This window comes from Oryctolagus cuniculus, chromosome 5, assembly GCF_964237555.1.
Source record: "Oryctolagus cuniculus chromosome 5, mOryCun1.1, whole genome shotgun sequence".
NCBI classification, from domain to species: Eukaryota; Metazoa; Chordata; class Mammalia; order Lagomorpha; family Leporidae; genus Oryctolagus; species Oryctolagus cuniculus.
Window position 1 is genome coordinate 44,686,644 of NC_091436.1, and position 24,247 is coordinate 44,710,890.

Genomic DNA, 24,247 nt, shown 5'->3' on the forward strand with positions numbered 1-24,247 from the left:
AGAATCATCTTAATGTCTGAGAGACTCTTTAGTCCCTGACATCAGTGCAGATCCAATACTGAATCACACTGGTACTCCTGGAAAACCCTGGCCTTTGACAACCTGCAAGGGAGAGAACTCAAAGACCATTTAGCATCCATTCTGGCTCATCATTGTATCCCTGGATTGCAGACCATGCCTAGAACACAGAAGACACTCACCCAATATTTGTGAGTAAATAAATACTATCATCCAATAACACATGCTTCTATTTGGGTCTGCTCTCAACTCGAGAATAAAACACCCACATTTTTTATCTGTTCAAAGTCTGATATTTAAGTCCATGATGCTGGTTAAAACTTAGTTTGGTTTCTTCTCTCTTCTTTCTACTAAACAAACAGCATGCGCATTGTAAGGTAAAATAGCTTGTTTGTCTCTCGACACCATTGCTGGGCTCCCTAACTGCTTCAGTCCTATGCTGCATCCTGGCCTAAATGTTTCTGGGTTCTCTTAAATCTTATTCATCTCTCTTGGTTATTCCTAAGTGCTCCTGAAGAGGTATCTTATATTCTTGACCCCTCGTCTTCCTGAGATTGGAGCTTGGCATAGTTTCTTACCCTAATCCTTTTGATCACACATGATCCAGGTTTGCTACTTAATTACTTCAGGTTGATTAACAGACTGTATAAATAGATTAATTAATTCTGACATCCTATTAATTACTGACTTCATTGCCATCAGATTCTTTACTTTTCCAGATCTTACTTCCAAGATAAGGTTAAGCCATCATTTTCCCCCCTCTTTTTCTCTCTCTCTTTTTTTGGTTTTAGCATTGTAATCTGCACAAGAACACCACCAGCCTCCTTCACACCACCAGAAAGTACTGTGAATGCTCTCAATTAGAGGTACTGAAAGGCATTCAGCAAACACAAAAGGCCAAGGTAATAGCAAGTCATTTGGCTGCAACTCTGTGGGCCCCTAGAGCAGGAAACTGGTGTGATTCTGTTTCTTTATTTAAAAGAACTCTGTGCAGTGAAAGGAAAACATTCTTAATATCCAAATATATTATTGAAGGACCAGGAAACAAGGATTCTATACAGATGTTAAACAAGCCCACTTCACGTTTAAATTGTAAGATGAATTCTCCAGAATGGGGTAATCAACACTCTCTCTTTTCTGATCAAGAAACAACTTAATAGCTAAATATCTATACATACAATAGATAAAGATATTGTAAAATTACAATCCATGTTTTAATTTATAAGTTCCTAAATGTCTGTAATTTTAAGATCTTCAAAGTTAAGGTTTGCTCAATTGGAAAAATTCTATAGGGCTGGCGTTGTAGTATAGTGGGTTAAGCATCTTCATATCAGAGTGCTGGTTTGAGCCCTGGCTGCTGCGCTTCCAATCCAGCTCCCTGCTAATGCTCCTGGGAAAGCAGCAGATGATGGTCCAAGTGCTTGGGATCCTGCTACCCATGTGGGACACCAGGATGGAATTTTTAGCTCCTGGCTTCAACTGGCCCAGACCTGGCTGTCACAGTTATATGGGGGAGTGAATCAGCTGGTAAAAGATCTCTCTCTCTCTCTCTTTCCCCCTTCCTCTGTTTCTCCCACTCTCTCTGCCACTCTGTTTTTCAAAAATAAATGAATAAATAAATATTTTTTTTAAAAAGTTATAAAAGCACACTTGGCACTAAGTACATCTAACTAACCAAAACATGTGGTAGGGAATGCTGGTGACAGACCCACTTTCAAATAAATTTGTCTTTGAAAATGTAGTAATATAGACCTAGCTTTCCCTTTCTTCCTTCCCGTCCTTCCACCTACTCCTGTAAAAGAGATGAACTAGCTTGCAACATCATATATGATAAGCTAAAAAATTATAGCATATAGGAATCAACTAGGGATCTTACAATAACTATTTTAAAGGACAGAGGGAAACTAAGACATTCCCAAAGACTGTGATAGGAAAAATTCCCATGTAGCAGAGTGAGGACTGATGAGCACCAATAATGGGGCTATGTTTGTGAAGCTGATCAGAGGGCATCAACTCTGCCCAGTGGTGGATTCTGGTACACACAAGGTCCAGGTAGAAAGTGACTTTCCTCCTTGCAAATGCTTTCAAACACTCCTTTAACCAGGTTGTCCATCAAATGCTGTTCCCCAGGACAATACAGCCCTCTTTAAAAAAAAAAAAATCTAATTTATTTCTAAAAGTAAGAGCTGTCTTCTCAGAACTTCCATCCATAAAGAGATCAATAGTATTTAGAGTGAAGGAATTGAAGGTACAGGAAATGAAGAAGGTAGCTCAATAGACAAAAAGAAATAAAGTTCATTCTGCTATTTTCACACTACCTTGGGAAAAGTCCAGATGCCTTAAATATACACTCTAGAATCATTAACATTGTAAAAATAAAACAATGGTGTGGCATAAATTATCTGAACATCTAAATAAAAAGGGAAAGTGACTATCTGTAAGTTGCTTTGGGAGATTTGTAAAATAAACATTCAACCATTAATAGTCAGGAAAACTAGCCTTCATGTAGTGGTCTTTAGTTCACATGGTACATGAGGATGTCCAGTCTAGGAGCCTGGGAGGACCTGAGCCTATATCTTTGAGGTCCACTATACTGCCTTACACAACACATACTGAAGCTCTTCTCAAATAACTTTCTTGGTTCTACAGACCACAATCAGAGCAAAGACATACTGCTTATTCTCTCAAGCTGACTGTCCTCCTGGGGAGCAAAAATCAACCAGGAATGTGACTGGGGAAGTTGTGTCCAAATTACAAGGCAAAAAAAAAAAAAAAAAAAAAAGAGGGATGAGGGATGCCTGGAATCTGGAATTCAGCATAAGACTGAATGATCTGAAGAATATGAAGGTATTCAGGCTTACATCAAAGGACTTTACAGTTAAGAGAAAAGTATATTTACATACTTTAGATGTCAAAGAGAAAATCCATCCATGTGATGTAAGGGGCTGCAGGTTTCTCATTAGAAGTCAGAGTATTGACCAGTCACCAGTGGATACCCAGTCAAGATCCTAAGTCCATCACTGGTCCTTGGACAACCTCAAGTGTAACCTGAAGGTACACTCTGTTGAAAAGTAGCCCCAATTAACTGACAAGGGTCCCGTGCAGAGTATTAATTCCAGAAAGAGGAAAAACCACCTACAACCACCATTGCACCTATGCCCCACATTTCACGTGTACATTCATCAATTTATTTTTTTCCTTAGCGGTTACCAATAATTATCACACTGCAAGTTTTACCACTTTATGTTAGCTAACGTTTGCCTCTTCCTGAGAATTAATAACTTCACAAAGATAAAAAAGGTTCTCTTTATTTGCTATTGGTTTTCTAGAGGCTAGATTATTGCCTGTTATTTATGTATTTTAGATAATTATTGAATAAATGAATGAATGAAAATGCAGAACTAGTGGTTGGGGGGAAGGCATCTGAATATTTAGTATTTAATTTATGTTTGCAATCATTTGGTCATTGAGAACCTGTCAGTGTTATCATTTTAAACATTTAATTAGGTAAGTAATTTAAACTTGTGGTTTTTAAGTGGAACTTTTACTACATTTATAAGTAATATTGGAACATTTGAGAGAATTTTAGAGTCACTACACATATATTTAAGTTTAATTTTTGAGATTTATGTACTTAGGAAGATTAATCAATTAGAACATTGAAGTACTTAACTATGAAACCAAATACACTAATTAAATTTGTATGTCAGTTAATATCATACTATTCAATGTTACTTTAAAAGTAATTATTCACATTTGTGCACTTTATAAAGAACAAGATCTCCAAGCTATATTCAGTAGTATTAAGTTCCCTGAAGTGGAAACTTACACAAAATGTTAACTTTTAAATGGAAAAAATGAGCCTCCAAGTAGTCGTTCAATAAGACATCCGGAAGAAGCACTACAGTGAGCTGAGGAAGACGAAGGGCTCCGTAATCACAGAAAGGATCACAGGCCATGAGCCAGAAAACCTGAGATCCAGCTCTGGTGTTCCCACCCACAAACACCAGCCCACGCCAATCCCCAGCTTTTGCAAGTGCTTTCATCCACAGAACGCAGAGATTGTGTGCTACAGCCTTTATGAAGTCCCTTCTGTCTTTAAATTATGATACTGTCCCTTAAGGGCATAAAACAGATTCCAAACACTGTGAGAGTGAAGATGATTATTTCCAGGGAGAAAATCAAAGAGTTTACTGGTGCTGATGTGGGTGGGATCCACCAGGTTGAAACGAAAGGGAATAGCATTCCAGGTGAACAAAACCACCCACATGAGTGCTCGGCTCTGTGGAAGCAGAAAGTAGGTTTGGAAAATGGGGAAGTCCCAGGAAATCTCCAACACTGAAGTAGCCATTGAGTCTGAGGAAGAGTGGAATTCACCCACTGCCATCAGTAGCAGCCTGTACCATATCCACTAGCACATGGAGACAGTTGAATAGCACAGTGATGGCATTTACACAGGACCTATACAGACAATGGTTACCAGAACGATTATATCTCTTGGTAGTAATTTAGCCTGTGCAAGAAGCATATATTTAAATTATCCAATCTTTCTTGGCATCTTACTTAAAAATGATCTTTTACCAGTGTATTTACATAAGCCACCAATAATCCAAATATTCATTTTACAGAATCCATTCTGAGTTCCATGAAACAGAAGAATCCTCCCATAATCTGATATTTCTTGAGGCAATTTTCCTTGCCTAAAATCCTCAACAAAGCTAAAAATACCATCCACAGAAAGGTCAGTGAAATCTGGAGATTAATGGCTTCACACTCATCAATATTTCAAACCTAGCAGGCTATCAGTGAGGACTTTGGGAAGAGCCACATTCAGAAAAGGAAATCAGCGTTTCACAGGATTAGTTCAGGAGCCACTCAGTATGCAGAAGTTGGATATGTTTTCTCATAAATCCATATAAACTAGCTGGTTCTGTCCCGGTTGCTCCTCTTCCAGTCCAGCTCTCTGCTGTGGCCCAGGAAGGCAGTGGAGGACGGCCCAAGTGCTTGGGCCCTGCACCTGCATGGGAGACCAGGAAGAAGCACCTGGCTCCTGGCTTCGGATTGGCGCAGTGCGCCGGCCGTGGCGGCCACTTTGGGGGTGAATCAACAGAAGGAAGACCTTTCTCTCTGTCTCTCTCTCTCTCTCACTGTCTAACTCTGCCTGTCAAAAAAAAAAAGTCATGTTTTTATAAACCAAAACAAGGCAGAGTAAAGGTGGCAATGATGGCAACACATACACACACATGCACTATACATGTATTTATGTTTCTACACACATATATGAAAAGTTTTAATTTGTGCCTTATTTTTTGAAGCATCTGAAACAGGAAGAGCTGAAATCTCCGCTAGTAACTAGAAGCTTTTCAGAACACTCAGAGATCTGGGAATGCTGCTAAGCAACGGACACCAAGACATTCAAAGCCTGCCATTCAGAACACGCACCTTTCTCCGTGGACTTTGCATTCCTTGAACAAACCTGTGCTGCTATCCTCAACACTGGAGCCCAAAGACCAGAAGTTAGATCTGCTAACTGAAAAGATGAGCACAGCGGGCACTGCCACTCATGCTTTATTAAATTACTGTGATATACAATGAAAATATAAACCCAACATGAAATTTGTCCTTCCTTAAAATGCATCCAAACAATGAATTATTGCTTTCTATGTCTGTTATGCATATCATTAGCCTTTTAGCCTAGTTAATAAGGAAAAACCAAAAGCAGCAACCATATAAAACATTTATCATCATGCTAGCAAAATTCTAGTGTGTTTTAGTAGGTAAAATTTATGCCTCAGAAAAGAATTTTGCTTTTGGGCCAGATGTCCAAATTTCATCAACTTACATATTTATTTCTATCTTCCACCTACTCATCTTTCCTTAGTACCAGAAATCTATTTTTAACTTTGTGGTAGGTAGTATACAAAAATACAAAGAATGTTCTGAAAAAATAATTCATTAAACATAGTAATTTGACACATAACTGTTATGACAAAAATAGGGTGGTAAGCTCACCAAGAAGGGACTTTGTTTCGTCTATATCTGTCCCTTAACACCAGTTCAGAACCTAGCAGGGGGATGCTCAATATATATATTGTGAGAAATTAGAAAATGAGCCACCTTTCTTTTTCATTGCCAGAATAGTATCCAAGAACTGTCATGAGTACCATCACATCACCCTTTTTCATCATTTAGTAGATAACCAAACCGAGTTGAGGGTAAGTTATAGGTCACCCAGCTAAGAAATGACGAAACTGTGAAATGAACCCAAAGCTTTGTGACAATACCCATGCCCTTCAACACCAGGCAAGAGTCCCCTTATCTGACAGTACCTCTGTTTTTGGTTTCTTCTGTTTTCTTGCTCCTGACTTCCTCCTATATGACCAGTCATCTAAGACAGGAGAAAGGCCTATGCGGTTATGTAGCCATCTCTAAATGAAGAGTATCAGCATCCCAGGCAGGATTTTAGAAATTATATTACACAATGGAAATAGCCAATTTCTCTGCCAACTTTTTACACAGGAAATGGAAGCAAACATACTTTATTGAAGAGATTAATACACACACACACACACACACACACACTTACAAATCAACTTGTGTTGAAGGGATTTGAACAAGCCTCTTAAGAAGAAGCTAGGGGCCAGCGCCATGGCTTACTAGGCTAATCCTCCACCTAGTGGTGCCGGCACACCGGGTTCTAGTCCCGGTCGGGGCGCAGGATTCTGTCCCGGTTGCCCCTCTTCCAGGCTAGCTCTCTGCTGTGGCCCGGGAGTGCAGTGGAGGATGGCCCAAGTCCTTGGGCCCTGCACCCCATGGGAGACCAGGAGAAGCACCTGGCTCCTGCTTTCGGATCAGCGCGGTGCGCTGGCCACAGCGTGCCAGCCAGAAGGGTCTGATGAATGATGGAGAACAATAAAAGCAATAAACCAAGTAAAACTTAAGATTTCTTCTGGGGAGGACCACCAAAGCCCTCTAGAGACCATTTCTTGTACCTTGTACCTGACTCAAAGTGGAAAGTCCTTTGGATCAAATGACAGAACCAGGAACCACCTTGTAATTAAGGGACAAGAGAAAGGAAAATGAGGCAGAGATTAGCAGGGAAGTTGGACTCTTTCTTCCTCTTGGGTTCCCCTGGGAACATGTGTTAGCGCTTCCATACAAACACACAGCAGCCACACTGCAATGGTTTGGAAAAGAACTGCTGTTGACATTCAACAACAACACTGGTGGAAGGGCTCTGATAAGAACAGCAAATCCAGGGTCCATTTATTCTTTTAGTTTTTAATGGAAGATGACCAGGGAATGAAATCAATTTTTTTCACTTATTTATTAACTCCTTGATATTACTTCCCCCACATCTATTTTTATCATTCATGCAATTATCTGATACTAAGTGAAGACAGCAGGAAGAGCCTGTTGATTTTAGAAGAGCATTTATCAGGAATCAACAGGCTCTCAAAAAGCTTGTAGCTTGCTAATACTGACAGAACCCCTACTAGAGGTCAAAGCCCTGTCCTAGGTGCTGGAGAATAAGCAATGTCCAACAGAACATCTTGGTCTCACAGAACTTACATTCAGGAGGGTGAGATGAGACATGGAACAAAATGAATCAGCACATCAGATATGGAAATTTACAAAATATCAATATAGAATGGTAGAAGGCAATAACTGCTAAAAAACAAAAAAGCACGGAAGGGAAACAGTAAGCATCTGTGTGTGCTGGCAAGGGAGCAGTGCGCAATTTCATATAAAGGGGCCAGGATAAAACTCTCACTACCATTTGCAGAACCCAAGGCAAGCACAAAAAGCAAGATACACAGCCTATCCTCTCTTCCCACACAGACCCCCACACTGTGTTTGCTATCTACTACTGCATAACAAATGCCACCAAGATTAGCTGCTTACGGCCACACACGTCTTCTATTAGCGTTGCTGTGGATCAGAAATCCGCACACAGCTTGGCTGGAACCTGTGTTCAGGGCCTCGGAAGGATGCAGTCAGTGCAGCTGGGCAGCACTCTCATCTAGAGGCTCAACTGGGAGAGAATCGTTTCAAGGTTCATGCATATTGTTGGCAAAACCCATTCCCTGGCAGCTACAGAACTCAAGAGCTTTGTTTTTGTTGTTGCCTCCCTAGGGTCCCAAAATACACCCAGTTCCTAACAGCTGCCCACCGTTTCTCTACATATAAGCTTCTTCCACATGCTGCTTACTCCACCCCACTCAGACAGAAGGTCTTGGATTATGTCTGCTAAGGTGGAAACTTATTAATAAAACAGAATCAGGCCGGCGCCGCGGCTCACTAGGCTAATCCTCCGCCTTGCGGCGCCGGCACACCGGGTTCTAGTCCCGGTCAGGGCGCCGGATTCTGTCGCTGTTGCCCCTCTTCCAGGCCAGCTCTCTGCTGTGGCCAGGGAGTGCAGTGGAGGATGGCCCAAGTGCTTGGGCCCTGCACCCCATGGGAGACCAGGAGAAGTACCTGGCTCCTGCCATCGGATCAGCGTGGTGCGCCGGCCGCAGCGGCCATTGGAGGATGAACCAACGGCAAAGGAAGACCTTTCTCTCTCTCTCTCTCTCTCTCACTGTCCACTCTGCCTGTCAAATAATAAATAAATAAATAAATAAATAAAAACAGAATCAAGGGACTCACATCATGTCTGTCATATTCCAATTGATTGGAACCAAGTTGCAAGTCTTGCCCCTGCTCTATGGGAAGGGATTCTAGAGATGTGACGAACAGAAATCAGAGCCAACTGGGGATCCCCTTGGGGTCTGTCTGCTACAAGCAATGATAGAGGCTTTATGCATATTTCTGTGGACAGTGAGTTGATGTCACAATCCACAAACATGAGTGTGATTCAGAATCTCTGGAGGGTGTGCTAAAATACAGAAAGCCCACACCCAATGTTTCTGATGTGATGGGCCTAGGGTGGAGACTAAGAATTTCCATTTCTATCAAGTTCCAGTGAGAAGCTGCTGGTGTCAGTCAGGCAACTGATACTAATTTCATAGCTGGTGTGTTCAAGCGATTCCCACTGCCGACCCAAATCAGCCAGTTCTTGGGATGAGAAACAGCATGGCCTGTCCGTGGAAGGCTCAAGTAAGCATGGCAACACCTTCAGGGCTGCTTGGGAAGGGAATTCTAGAGTTCCAGGTACCCAGGACATGGTCTAGAAGAGGAGGCCCTGTTCCAGGTGAACCTATGAGCTATTTACTCTGAACAAAGGCTCATCCAGAGACTGAGGTCCAAGTGGGGCTCTGAGAAGCCAAAGGCCTAGGACAAGGGTCAAGAATTATGAAGGGCAAGGTTTTACCCCACTTGGAAGCCAACAAATTAGCCGTCAGTTGCAAGGATACTGGCAGAAGATGCAAGATTCCTGGGTCACAGACATAAGATCATCTATTACTACCAGTAATAGCAGTGGCCAGAGTAGATTCGCTGTTAACACTTTCTCAGATGATGAGTTGTACAAAAATTTGAAAGAACTATGGAGAACTATGCCCAGTAACAAGAGTCTAGTTGCCAGTTTTAAGAGTAATACTGAATAACAACATTTGAGTAAAGAACCAAAAATGGTTTAAAAAAAAAAAAAAGAAGATTCCAGCCAGGATGAAATTTTGAGGCAGAGGGATCAATAGATTGAAAGGCTGTGTAGGGGGAGCAAAGGGAACTGAGGAGAAGAGCATTAGGAGACTAAGTTGGGACAACAGGAAGGAAAGGGAACAGCGTGAGTATCTTTGTAGGCTACTGCAAAGACATTGTCTATTCTGAGAGCACTAAGGAGTGACTGGAGACTTTCAAAGAGTGGCAGAACACACTGGGACTCAGAAAATCAGTCTAGTTACTAAATGGGGCCACTGGACTTAGGCCAGGGCCAAGATAGAAGACCATTAGGAAATCTCCACAATAATCCAGGTGAGAGACTGTGGTGGCCTGGCCCAAGGCAATTATCAGTGGAGGCAATGGGAACTTGTTCAACTCTAGATATATTTGGAAAGTAGAGCTGATGTGATAGACAGGAAATGCAGTATAATTGGGGGAGGGGGACCAAACAAAGCCTTAGGGATTAGGTTTTGTGCTTCTGCATTTGAAAAAGAGTTGCCATTAACCGATATGGGGATGACTGGGAGAACCAGGGATAGTCTGGATGAATAAGACCAGGAGATCACGTTAGACATGCTAAGCTAAAGAAGTGTGCTGAACACTCATAGAGACATAGCAAGTAGGCAGAATGAATGAGAGGCAAAGTCCATGCCAGAAAAAAGAATTTGGGGGGTTTCTGGCCTATGGATCAAATTTAAAACTACAAGCCACAAGCAAATCAGCAAGAGAGTGAATGCTGATGGAAAAGAGAAGCAGGCCAAGGACAGCTCCCTGGGGCATGCCAGCAACTGGCAAAACAGACCGAGAAGGATGGTGAAGAGGAGGGATACAAAGGAAGTACAGTGTCCTGCAAACCAGTGAACAAAGGCCTCAAGGAGGAGATAGTGAGCAAATGTGCCAAGCAAGGCTGCCAGCTCAACAAAGATGAGGACTGCCAACTGGGTTTGGTATGAGAGGGAGAGGGAGAAGGGCAGAGAGAGAGAGAGAGACAGAGACAGAGAGAGGGATGCACAGGCAAAACCTAGTCTTCCCTTTCTCCAAATCCAGTGGATTTTGCATGGGACCATTATGTCTGCAGCAGATAGGACAAGTCCTGGTACATTAAACCAAAACATTTATTTTCCCTCAGTGACGGGGAACAAAAATCTGAGAAGAGCAGAGGCCAGCTCTGCTGAGGCAGGTGCAGGGCAACATGGAAAATGAGAGGGTGCTGAGAGGAGGCTCCCGCTTGTCGTGGGTCTCAGGGCATCATCCGATGGGAGGACACTGGGCCCCTTGTGACAGGTGAAGACCTGAACAGAACAGTGGCACCAAGTTACTTCTCTTCCTAAGGTCAGACCTTCACGATACGGTAGTTCAATATAAATTCTTGGGTCACTGCACACTAGCATATTTAACAGTAAATTCCAAAAATATGGGATGAAGTTAGATCTAAATAGGTTATTACTTTACCTGCCCCACTTTGTCTTTTTCTTTCTTTCCCCTCCTCCTTCTTTTTCCCCTTCCCCTTCCTCTCCCTTTTTCTCCTTTTCCTTCTTAGATAAGATTTGGTTTTCAAATGGATAAAATTGTTTTTGGTGAGTACAGGGCTATTTTCTCTCATGGATGCCAAAGCAATTTCTGGAAAGGAGGTGCCAGAGTCGTGGGTCTTCTCCTATTTGTAGGAGAATCTGTTAAGTGTATGTGCCAGGCACTGCATGATGTAATTGCTTGCCTTCTGGCTGACAGCCCTCTCACCTCTTCTCAATGCATTCAATAAAAAAAAAAAATGCAAAAGCACTCCCAAATGTTCTTATCTCTGTTCATACTCTAAATTGTCATAGTGTGTTATGGCCTGAACTCCCCAACTCATGCAGGTGCTACCTAACGTAGTGATGTTAATGGTTGATGGGTTAAGCACGGGAGCTTGATCCAATTATGGTCTGGGAGGTGGATCTAGTAGGAGCTCCTTAGGTTACTGGGGGTTTGCCTTTGGAAGACAGCTCTCACTAGAGTGTGTTCCCTGCCTCTCTGCTTCCTGGCTTGCCAATGCCTAAATCAATGGGGCCATCCAATCTTTGACTGTGAACCGTCAAAATAAATCTTTTTCTTCCTAAGTAGATCTTCTCAGGTGTTTTAGTTATAGTAAAAAAAAAAAAATGACTAATGCCCAGTGAAAATTACTAGTCCTAATTCTCAGAATATGCTTCCTTCTTTGAGGGACAGAACCTTTGAGAATGGACTATGAAGACCTGATGGAGTATCTTCTTATAAATGACAGAACCCATGCCAGACATAGGGTAAGGCAACAGTAAATAGCCATTTTCCTTGCCGGTAATGTCCTTCAAGTACTGGGTAAAATATGAGCAAGTGGTGCTGAAAGGAGTCTGGATATGCTATCTCAAATTATGCCACTTTGCTGTAAGAACTATTTTATGCTGAAGCCATGTAAGTTTTTAAAATCCCTTATCTGCCCAAAGGCAGAGCCTCCCAAAGCACTCAGTTGTCATAAATCCCCTCCAGGGGAGCAACTTTTTCTTCTAGATTCTGTTACAAACATCCTATCTCCCATCTGTTCTCCTACAGGCTTATTTATCTTAAAAAGAAAAGTCATTTGCTCTCCCAAGACTGTCCTTTTTCCTGCTCCCATGCCCCATTAAGATGGTATGTAAGACTCTCAAATTTCATCTCTTCTTTCCGTGATACCCACATGCAGGTAAAATTTAAAAATAAATAAATCAGTACACCCTTTCTCCTTTTAATCTCTTTTGTTGTCAGTTTAATTCACAAGCCCCCAGAAAATTAACCTAAAAGCATACAGGAAAAGTTTCTCCTCTCCTACAGTGCTTATGGAAACCTACCAATCATTTTTCTAAATGTTTCATTTCTGAATAGTTTTAAATTTATGAAAACAAAAATCATGAGATAGTGCAGAGTTCCCGTGTACCCAACATCTAGCTCCCTTACTGTTAACATGTTTTTATCAGTATGTTACGTTTGCTAGAAACAGCATTTGCAGGTACCATGGGTATCTTAGAACTTCTAGTCAGGGACCTGTTCAAGATTCGGAACAACAGGAGCCAAGGACTATACTAGCCTCCTTAAGAAGGGAAGTCATATTTCCATGCTGTCTCTAGGTAATGATGAATACATCTGGGGAGCCAAAATGTGGGGAAATATTTACAACATTGTTTTTAGCTCTTATTACTGCTCTTACCTTATTTTGTGGAAGGGAGGGGCAAATCAGTGAAAAACCACAACTATCCAACAGCCAGAGATTTTAAAACTGAGCGATCTGAAGAGATTTCTTCCCACCATGCCCATTCTAATTTGTCATTTTCTTTTGAATTGCATCCCAAGGGATTGAAGAGCTTCTGTACTTTAGATATTTGTCAGAGAAAATGTAATTTGTGTAAGATACAAATAACATGTAAGTTGGAAACCTGGTAATATACATGCATATTCGGTGTATGGTACATTAACAGGCTAGAGCAAAGTGCTAGATTTTTGCCTTTTAGCAAAGATATAATATGTCAATGACTAAGAGTATTCTTGGAGATTTGTGGTTTTATTCTGGGAATTTCACTTCCTCTGTATCAAAACTCAATATTTATAAATGATTCACAGTGTAAGAAACTAGACTTCATCTGTGCTTGAAGATCGAAAGCTTCCTTTATGCCAACTCAAATTCATTAAAATGTTCTGCTTCCTTCCCCAGTGGATTAATGATTCTTAATTTAATGCAAGTCTTTTAAATACTTTACAATTTATTTCTTAAGTACACAATGAAAAACAGAATAACAGTCTTGAAAAATCCATTCATTGAGGCCATCTTTTATTTGTCCTAAACCACACAATTAACTCAATTAATTCAATAAGTGGCTTTAAGGTGGTGCTGGGGACATCCCAAGAAACTGTGTGTGCATTTATGCCAGCATCAAAGAAACAAGCATTCTTTTTTTGTTCACTTGCCACTTTAAACCATGAGGATTTAACAGAGATTGCCAGGGTAGTTTAAGGACAAAACATCTGATTGTTCATTTTTTTAAAAATTTGTTTATTTATGTATGAGAGGGAGAGAGAGAGAGAGAGAGAGAGAGAGAGAGAGAGAGAGAGAGAGAATGAATCTTCATCCACTGGTTTACTTGCAAGGCTTGGTACAGTCAGGTCTTGGTCAGGCCAAAGCAAGGGCCCTGGTACTCATTCTGATTTTCCTGCATGGATGGCAGGGACCCAACTACTTGAGCCATCATCTGAGGCCTCCTAGGGTGCACATTACCTGGAATTGGTCTGGAAGTGGAACCAGGACTCAATCCCAAGGAATCTGATATGGGATTCAGATTTCTCAAGCAGTGTCTGTAAACAATGACAAATGCCTGCCCCTGAATATTTACTTTGTTCCAACACTTTGATTAAGTATGTGGTTTTTTTTTTGTTTGTTTTGTTTTGTTTTGTTTTGTTTTGTTTTGACAGGCAGAGTGGACAGTGAGAGAGAGAGACAGAGAGAAAGGTTTTCCTTTTACCATTGGTTCACCCTCTAATGGCCGCCACAGGTGCAGCTGCACCGATCCAAAGCCAGGAGCCAGGTGCTTCTCCTGGTCTTCCATGTGGGTGCAGGGTCCAAGGACCTGGGCCATCCTCCACTGCACTCCCTGGCCACAGCAGAGAATTGGCCTGGAAGAGGGGCAACCGGGACAGAATCCGGTGCCCCAACTGGGACTAGAACCCGGTGTGCTGGCGCCGCAGGCAGAGGATTAGCCTATTGAGCCACGGCGCCAGCCAAGTACGTTCTTAAAGTAGATATTGTCCTAATAGGTTTGGGAGATGGTTAGAGGAATGAAACACACACATGTAAAAAATGTAATTATAACACTCACAGGGCACTACAATTTCTTTTGGGGGGCACTCATTGAAATTAGTTCTGAGAGTTGGCATCTGAAGAATGCAGATTCTAATTTCCAGAAAATGTCATACAAGTTCCCGAGACTTTAGTTATTTTGAAGTACCGAGATGACTGATCGGGTGAACACCAAGTGGAATAATATATGAGGGTACTTCAAAAAGCTTGCTGAACAATGGATTTCAAATATAACTTTGCGATGGGCATTATGACAGAGTGGGTTAAGCCACCATTTGGGATGCCCACATTGGTTCGAGTCCTGGCTACTCCCCACTTCTGACCCAACTTCCTGCTAAAGCACCTGGGAGACAGCAGATGATGGTCCAAGTACTTGGTTTTTCCTACCCATGTGGGAGACCCGGATGGAAACTCAGATGGAGTTCCTGGCTCCTGGCCTCAGTCTGGCCTAAATTTAGCTGTTGGAAATATTTGGAAAGTGAACCAGCAGAAAGAAGATCCCCTCTCACTCTTCACTCTGTGTGTCTGTGTTTGTGTGTCTGTGTGCACACGCTCATGTATGTATGTATGTCTCCCTTTATCACTCTGCCTTTCAAATAAATAATTGTTTTCAAAAATGTAGGTTTATTTTGGTACAAAAATGTTTTGAAATATATGTGTAGTTTTTTTTTCATAATGCATATTTTTTTCCATGGACTTTTTGAAAACCCCTGAACCATCCCACATCTAAACTGGGTTTTCCTTGAGCCAGTGATAACATGCTGCACTGGTCCTAATAATTCAAATTTTATGACTTTTAAAATATTCTTCATCTGGAAACCAGAATTAAAGTAGCAAACCATTGGTAAATGAGTAACCCTCACCCCTACCTTGCCATACTGAAGACCCCCAGTGTACTCAGTCATATTCTTGTTCCCAGTTGGTATGAACAGAACAATTAAATTCTGGCCTCTGGAAACCCCTTTGACAATATAAAACACAAAGCAACTTGGGGCCGGCGCTGTGGCACAGTGGGTTAACGCCTTGGTCTAAAGCACCGGCATCCCATATGGGTGCCGTTTAGAGACCCAGCTGCTCCACTTCCAATCCAGCTCTCTGCTATGGCCCAGGAAAGCAGTAAGAAGATGGCCCAAGTCCTTGGGCCCCTGCCCCCACATGGGAGACCTGGAAGAAGCTCCTGGCTCCTGGCTTCGGATCGGTGCAGCTCCAGCCGTTGCAGCCAGTTGGAGAGTGAACCATCTGATGGAAGACTTTTCTCTCTCTCTCTCTGCTTCTCCTCTCTCTGTGTAACTCTGACTTTCAAATAAATAAATAAATCTTAAAAAAAAAAAGCAATGTCATGATTTGAACATTTGCATGCTAACTGCTTATGCACATCAATGTAAGGAAATGGTAAAGAATAGTAATTAAAAGCTCAAGGTATGAACCAAACTCTCTGATTGCAAATCCCAGCTCCAACACTTCTAAGCTGTATGAGTTGGAGAAAGTTGTATACCTACTTCATCATCCAGTTCCCTTATCTATCTACAAAGTGAAAATTAATATTACTTTACTTGTGAACTTTTTGTATGGAATAATGTACTGAATAACAATGTTTTTTACAATTTTTATTTATGTTCATTTTATTTGAAAGGCGGAGAGAGGGGAAGGAGAGACACAGATCTTCCATTCACTGGTTCACTCCCCAAAATGCCTGCCTCATCCAGGCCTAGGCCAGAATGAAGCTAGGAGCCCAGAACTCAATCATGCCTCTCTCATGGGTGCAGGACCCTAACTACTGGAGCCATCATCTGCTGCCTCTCGTGGTGTGCAATAGCAGGAAGCAGGATTCAAATCAGGCACTTTGATATGGGATGCAGAAGCCCCAACAAGCGACTTAACCACTGTCCCAAACACCTGACCCTGAAAAACATGGTATTTTTAAAAATGTTGATTAGCATGGTATCTGGCCTAAAAACAAAAATTTCTAAAATAATATTGTTATTATTCCCTCCATGTGAATTAGTTCTAATTAACACTCCAACACCTAAACATCTCATCAGGCTGGAACTAAGTTATCTCTTACACTCTATGTGCTATTAACCATAGAAATGACTCTCAACTCTTCATTCTACCCTCTCTGAAAAGATGATCCACGCCTAGTCCATCTCTCTTTCCCCTCTGGCATGTATTGTCCCATACATACAGAGCCAGATTAAGCTCATACTTTGGACTCAAATGGACTTGGAGTTGAATCCTGTCTTCCTCACTTAATGTTTTTTGGCCCAGAGTTTCCCTGTCTTTAAAATGAGTTAAAGGTAAAATGCATCTAACTCATGGTATCTTTATAAGGACTCAGTAAGACAATGCATTCAAAGTTCCTAGCATATGTTAACAAGAGAAATAGGACCTTGCATATATTGCCTTTACAAATCCATATTACAATAACATGATGTTGGAGCTACTATTATTCTCACTTAACAGAGAGAGGAAACAAAGACCCAGAGAGATTAATTACTTCTTTATGGTCACATCAATAGTGATGACACATGAAAAACCAGGCGGCTTGCCTTGACCCTATGTCCTTAACCACTCTGCTGCCTCCCAATATTAAATGCTTGTTGGACATTTATTCCTACTACAATAATCAATAAATAGTTGTTGCAATATTTATTTAATAAATCGATATTTGCTGGAGTACTTATTACTGCCTTGCTAAGTAGCAAATCTGATGATAGGTCACAGAAGTGGACGCTCTTGTTTATACATTTTTTTGAAGAACTTTTCTAGATTCTGCCTATTCACAGACTTAAGAAAACAAGGTATATGTTAGGGAAGGCAATTCAAAATAGGTTCCAACATTCATAATTTGTATGCTTAGATTTTATAAGAATTTTAATTGCAATAATAATGTATGATTGACTGACTTCATCTAACATATACACTATCACCTGATTTAAAACTTTTACTTAGAGGGAAAATAAGAGCATAAGTGATAGCTTATAAGACAGTATGAAGTCTTAATAATACTCTTAAGATCATATACCAAATGTGTAACATCCAGCTTCCATAACTTGAGCCTCAAGATTACATTAAATCAAACACAGTATAAAATGTAAAACACCTGACCCTGAGTAATCGGATACCTATAACAGAAGGGACCTATTGCTTTATTTTGTAGGGTGAGGCAAGTGTTAATTTATTGTTTGGTCATAAAATATATTTTATTTAGCTATTTTCATTTTGTTTGAAAGGCAGAGAGAGACTGTCCATCTGCTGGTTCACTCCCCAAATGCCAGCAGCATCCAGGCTTGGCCAGGCTGAAGCCAGGAGCCCAGAACCTAATCCAGGTCTCCAACATGGGTGGTAGGGGCCCAAGTACTAGAGCCATCATCTACTATCTCTCAGGTCATAAAATATGGTATTTTGTTTACAAAGCAAGAGTCTGTTTTCCATGCACTGTCAATAAATAAAAATGATACAGTTGCATGCATTTTTCTAAGGTGTAATCCCTTGCTTCATTTTCTGTTCTTATCCTTGTTTATTTTCTTTTATCTATTTCTAATTTACCTTGTATTGCTGTTTATATTCTTATGTAAGCTGTCCTAAATACTTCCTGAAACAAGATTAGAGGAAATAAATGTCCCATGAGCAAAGTATCATTTTCCTCTTAATGGAATTGGCAAACAAGAACAAATAACCTGATAGTTATTAGCTTATATCATTCATGGACTTCTGAGAAACCTCCTGAGTTGAATGTCTGGTCAATGTGCACCCTGAGAGATAGTAGATGATGGCTCCAGTACTTGGGCCCCTACCACCCATGTTGGAGACCTGGATTAAGTTCTGGGCTCCTGGCTTCAGCCTGGCCAAGCCTGGATGTTGCTGGCATTTGGGGAGTGAACCAGCAGGTGGACAATTGCTCTCTCTCTCTCTCTCTCTCTGCCTTTCAAACAAAATGAAAATAGCTAAATAAAAATTGAGTATAAAAATTTGTTATTGTAGTAAGACAAATAATACTCCCCAAAGGTATCAGGTCCTACTCTGCAAAACTTGGAATATGACCTTCTATGGGAAAGAGGTCATTGTAAACATTTAAGTTAAGGATCTTGAGATGCATAGATCTTCCTGGTTTTTCCAGGAATGAAATCAGTGGTGACCTTAGAAGACAGAGGAAGAGGGAGTTCTGCCACGGAGAGAGAAGGCATTGTAACCTCTGAGGCAGAGCCTGGGGAACAGGAAGCGGCAAGGAACAAATTCTTACATCCTCTGGAAACAGTGTAGTCTTGTTTATGTCTTGATTTTGGCCCAGTGACATTGATTTTGGACTTCTGGCCTCTACAACTATGAGATAGCAGATTTCTGCTGTTTGTCACCACCAAGTTTGGGACCAATTTTTAACAGCAAACATAGAAAACTAACACAAACTCTTCATTTGGATAACAAGCGTTAAATGGAAAGTTTTTCTCTATTAACTTCAAATTGAAATTGAAATTTGCCTTTCAGAAAGGCAGACATAACAAAGTTATTTCCATTTGGAATAGATAATGAAATGTTAAAAGGTTATTTAAAAGGATCAAGGAGAGGCAGATACTGTGTCACACTGGTTAAAGTCAGGGCTTGATACACCTGCATCCCATACCAAAGATGCCCCTTTGAGTCCCCACAAGTCTGCTTTCCCATGCAGCTTCCTGCTCATGAGCCTGGAAAAGCAGCTGATGGCAGCCCAAGTGCTTGGGTCTGTGCCAATACATGGGAGAGTGGGATGGAATTCTTGATTCAGCCTGTTCCACTTCAGGCTGTTATGGGCTTTAGGGGAGTGAATCAGAGTATGGAAGAACTCTCTCTATCTCCCTCTCTCTCTCTGCCTCTCTGCTTTTCAAATAAGTAAATGCTCCTTAAAAATAAAGGAATCGGGACCAGTGCTGTGGCATAGTGGCTAAACCTCTGCCAGCAGTACTTTGACTTTGACTTTCAAATAAATAAATAAATAAATAAATCTTTAAAAAAATGAAAAGATAGGCCCAGAGGCCTAAAAGGGATAAATGTTTTGTAAACTCCTACAGGTGCTTTCAAAATATTGTGTGGAATATGCATTTGCTCCCCACGTAGGACCTCTGTCCTTAATGAGTTATTAACAGTAAAACTAGTCTTCAAACAGTACTTTACTTTGTGTGTCTGTGTGGGTGCAAATTGTTGAAATCTTTACTTAGTACAGAGTTGATTTTCTGTATATAAAGATAATTAAAAATGAATCTTAATGAAGAATGGGATAGGAAAGGGAGTAGGAAATGGGATGGTTTGCAGATGTGAGGGTGGTTATGGGGGGAAGAACTGCTATAATCCAAAAATTGTACTTTTCAAAATTTATATCTATTAAATAAAAGTTTTCTATTAAAAATATGTGTGGAATAAGCAGGTACCTCTTGTTGGCTAATGAGTTTATAATTTTAAACATGGGTAGTTAAAGTCTTTTGTCATCCACAGTGTTGATTCTCCAAACACTAAAAATCAGATTTACAGCTCATGAAGTTAAAGCATTGTTGGTTCCATGTTTAAATGTGTCCTCTTAGGTTCCAAGTTCCAAAGGACTTCTTTTTCCCTGACCTCAATTGTGTTCAATACTTTGGGAGAGTTCTGTAAGCAGATAAAGCCAATAATGTACTACAGGTTCCAACTCAGAAAAAGTATGATTAATTCAGATTACTAACAGCAGGAAGTAATTCTAACAGATTGATGGTAATTTTTTAAGAAAAAGATAGCTAAAGATTTTAAGAAGCTGTTACTGAAACTGCTTTATTGTTTTACTTTGTATATTATATGTATGTACATATTATATGTCCACATGGGAAAACTTATTAAGAGCTCTGTTTTAATTGGCTTATAGATAAAAAGATTACTCATAAATTTAAACTGCTGAATTAATTGAAGAAACCTTTTTTGGCTCACATGATCTAAATAATCTCTGTATCAGATGTTTCAAATTTGTTGGTAGAAAGAACCTAAAAATGTTTAAGTCATTTACATGTTTGTACTTGGGTTTGCTGATCGAACAAGTCACACTTGCGTTAGGTATTTAAAGCAATGTTTCCAAATGTACTCTTATCTTGAAATTTCTAGAAAGCATTGGACCTTTAGTACTTGTTTTCGTAAGTTGTTATTTAACAGTTAAAATTGCTTGCTAAGTAATCAGTTGGTACAGAGTTATTGACAGTAAGCGATCTGCAGAGGCTGACTTGCTCCCTCATTTCCCTATGCTCTTCAAGATGGAAACTATACTGAAGGACTCTCCAGGATGTGCAGTTTGATCTTTGGACTTTATAAAAGGATGACTAACATTTTTCTGTAATAATAGCATAGCCAAAAATGAGAGCTTACATTATGATTTCACAGCTAGATTTACTTTGCCATGGGTGCAGTAAAGAGGTAAAACCTCCCTTTTCAAACAAAACGAAGGGAGAGAGCAAGTTCTAAAGAGAGGACATGGTTTTCCTCATGGGCACTGTCTACCTCACAGAAAAGCCACTACCAGAACATGCCTGTGACTATAGATTCCTAGCTTAGGCCACCAAAGATTAGGAATGGGACTGAGCACCCCCTTGACTTACATCGTCTTAAAGATTTCCTCTCGTCTACCAGAAATTGGGAGGAAGAGGAGCAAGCCAGGCAGCAGAAGCAATGTAAAGACAAGATGGCAGGCCAATTAGTGGCTGCTTTACACAGTGATCTGCCATCAAGGAGACCCAACAGGCCAGTCCGCTGCAGTGGCTTTCAATGTGGAAAGCCTGGGCTTCAGCGGAAATCAGCTTATGAAGAGCCCTGGCAGCTCTGCCAGCCAAGAGCTGGGTCACTGGAAACGGAAGTGCCCTGGAGTCGAAGGACGCCCAGGACAGAGCATGAGACCCCGCTAGCTTTAAACTGAAATTTAGCCCTTCACTCAGCCCAGCTTCCAAAGTAATCCCTGCTGCTGAGGGGATGGCCAAGGAGGGTCAGTAGCATTGCAGGCAGAACTGTAAATTTCCTTTTAGAGATGCCACCTGCCTTCTGTTCAGGCCAGCTCTCCTCCCAGGCCAGCTCAATGACTGAAGTCAACAGCGTACCTTCCCTAAGGAGTTTCACGCCTCCCTCTCTTCCAGCAGGTCTGGGCCTCATATCCAGCCAGGCTTTAAAGCCCACCTGATTATTATCAAGCTCCTTCTGTCAGTTTCTATTTGCCTCTCAATGGGAAAACTTCCTCACGGTTTAGACAGCTCTTTTCTTAGGTCCTCTAATAATGACACTGTCCTTTGTTTTAGACCCTGGGAGTTTAATCTGCTTGTTAGATTCATTTTCTCCAGATTTGAAATTCTAGATGGCTACATACATGAAACCTCAGATGGAAGCAGTTTTTGCAAGTTGGCACAGTGTCCCCCAACTGCTGCTGGAATCCTATCTTGACTGCACTCCACCCCTACTCAGCTTGAAGAAGCCACAGCGGTCATCATCCCATACTCCTAACAAAAGTTAGGGTCCCTTCTTCTGAGGGAGGGAAAATGGAGGTTCAGACGGGTTAGTGGGCAGTCAGGGTGGTCCTGGTGGAAATCTAGAGTCCAAAGGGCTTGCTTTCCCTGGGGTAGTCTTTAGTAAGGTCAAAGTGCCTGCCCATTCCTTGGATGTTTCCAGTCTTATCAGAACAGCAAGGGAGTGGAGATTCCTTCTGAGCTCCCAGTTTACTGTAAACAAATTAGGTATCCCACCATTCTGATGGCTCTTTTCGTTTTATCACAAGCAAGCCAGACAGGTCTTTTGATGGGCTTTGTCCCTGCCTTGTAACTGAATGTCAAGTTTTATTCCCCCAAACTGTGCTTAAAAACCCCAATGCCACCACCTCTTTGGGTTTTGCCTCTCATGGAGCTCCCCCCCGCCACCACCACCACATGCCACTCTGGCTGGAAGTCTTTGACACTAATAAATCTTGCTTGTAAATCTAAAAATATATAAATAAATAAAATCCGAAATTCAAAGTATGGTGTCTTCTGAATGGACATTGCTTTTGCACCATTGGGAAAAAAGTCTGCACTGACTCTGTATCAATTAGGTATTAAAGCAGGACCAGTGGAAAGCAGCTGGGAATGCTTCCTCCTGCAGACTCCCCTTCCGCTCCCTTCTCCAGTCTGTTCTCATCCAATCACTCCACTCATAATCCTACTTCATGATCTCCGTCCTACCAATACACCAGAATGGCCTGTTTTGCTGGAAGCAATCACCAAGTGATTTGCACAGAGTCAAAGAATACATTTGCAGAATTTCAGTCATGAGAAAGTTTCCAGGACCAGCTGCTGCAGCAATTACAGCGCTAGATATGCAAATAGTGTCCATAGCACCTGAATGAGGACATCTCAGTAGCAGCTGCCCACTTAGCCTCACTCAGCTTTGCTGGAGATTAAGCCAGCCCCATTCTAGATATTTCTAAAATAAACTGTGCTGAAGGTAGAAGCCTATACTTTGGAAATCATCGGATTATCTTAGAATCTAAGAGGCATTTAGCCAGGAATGTGCTCCAAGTGAAAAGACGATTTTCCTTTAACATAAACAGTTTGCAACAACGCTTCATTATTAACCAGCTTACTATGTCTGCTGCTTCAATAACTAGACTGTCTGAAAATGAGTTCTTTCAAAGTCTTGGAAAATGAGGATTGAAGACGTAGACATCACCCGTTAGGCTGAACAAGTAAGAAACCGGGGTCCTCTCTGACCCTGCCCTCCCTCCTTCCAATCCACATAATGCTGGTTTCTTTCTTCCTAACTATTCCTCAAACCAGTTCGTTTTTCTCCGCTTCACGTGTCTTTCCTGTGTCTTCCATGTGTCCCTCCCACCCACAGACGCTCCCTCTAGTCACCAGAAGGGGCGGAGTGCTCAAGGGCAGCAGGAGAGGTAGGCAGAGACTTCGGCTGCATCTTCGCTCTGAAAGTTACAGGAGCTGAGTGGGAACGGGGTCACTGCGGAATCAGCTTTGCTACTCATTACCCATTTTTCTGTGGACCCGGAATTTCTGTCCTTGCATGTTTCCTTTCTGTAGAACCAGCAAGAGAACACTAACCACCTCATGGGACTGCTGTGCCAATGAATGAGTCAATATATGTGAGGCAGGGGTGGGCGTTTGGCCTGGCAGTTAAGAGATGCCAATTAGCACACCCACGTGCCCTATCAGAGCACCTGGGGCTGATCCCTGCCTGTGGCTCCTGATTTACAGCTGCTCACTAATGCAGACCCTGGGAGGCAACAGTGATGGCTGGAGTAATTGAGTTCCTGCCACCCACTTGGGAAATCTGCCTGCGTTCCTGGCTCCCAGCTTTCATCTGCGTAGCCGCTGGAGTCCTTTGGGGCACAAACCACTGGAGGGGAGCTCTTCCCTTGTCCACATGTCCCTCTCTCTCTTTGCCTTTCGTATAAAATAAACAAATACATTTTATACAAAATAATTTCATATAAAATAAACAAATACATATGTGTCACACAAATCAGAGGTAGGGACATAATAAATAAGCTGAACTACTTCGATTATTGCCTGCGAGGCCTAATTTTTCCAGGTTCTCACTGCAATATGCAACCCTCTTTTCTAGCATTCGGGACATTGGCAATTTTAGGTTTTATTTATCAAGTAACTGTCAAATTAATGTCTCTTCCTCTACCATAGACTTTATCAAGGAAAAATCAAGTCTGTTTTTGCTCTGCCTAGCACAGTGCTTGGCAGAGGAGAACGTGGGAATATTTGTTAAATAAATCAAGCAAAGCAGTGACACCAGGGGTTCTCAATCTGCAGCTTCAGA

The 24,247-nt window shown here is 41.4% G+C and overlaps 1 protein-coding gene and 1 long non-coding RNA gene across 17 annotated transcripts in view; one reads left to right on the top strand and one right to left on the bottom strand.

The window, feature by feature from the left end:
- The window catches only part of LOC127492971 (uncharacterized), a 43,152-nt gene extending 37,518 nt beyond the window's left edge, over positions 1–5,634 (top strand). The window contains exons 4-5 of the long non-coding RNA XR_007922841.2: positions 4,647–4,759; positions 5,334–5,634. This is a non-coding gene — a long non-coding RNA (uncharacterized lncRNA). The remainder of the gene's footprint in view (positions 1–4,646; positions 4,760–5,333) is intronic.
- TPD52L1 (TPD52 like 1) overlaps positions 1–24,247 on the bottom strand; it is a 96,212-nt gene that overhangs the window by 69,914 nt on the left and 2,051 nt on the right. Inside the window, exons 1-2 of one of the 16 annotated variants that reach the window (XM_070073636.1) lie at positions 8,668–8,800; positions 7,924–8,053 (exon numbers count right to left, since the gene is read on the bottom strand). The exons of 14 other annotated variants lie outside the window; for them this stretch is intronic. The gene's annotated coding sequence lies outside the window, so the exon portion shown is untranslated. Of the gene's footprint in view, positions 1–7,923; positions 8,054–8,667; positions 8,801–24,247 lie in introns of those variants that run through there. One more of the 16 variants, XM_070073639.1, reaches the window with a different exon arrangement.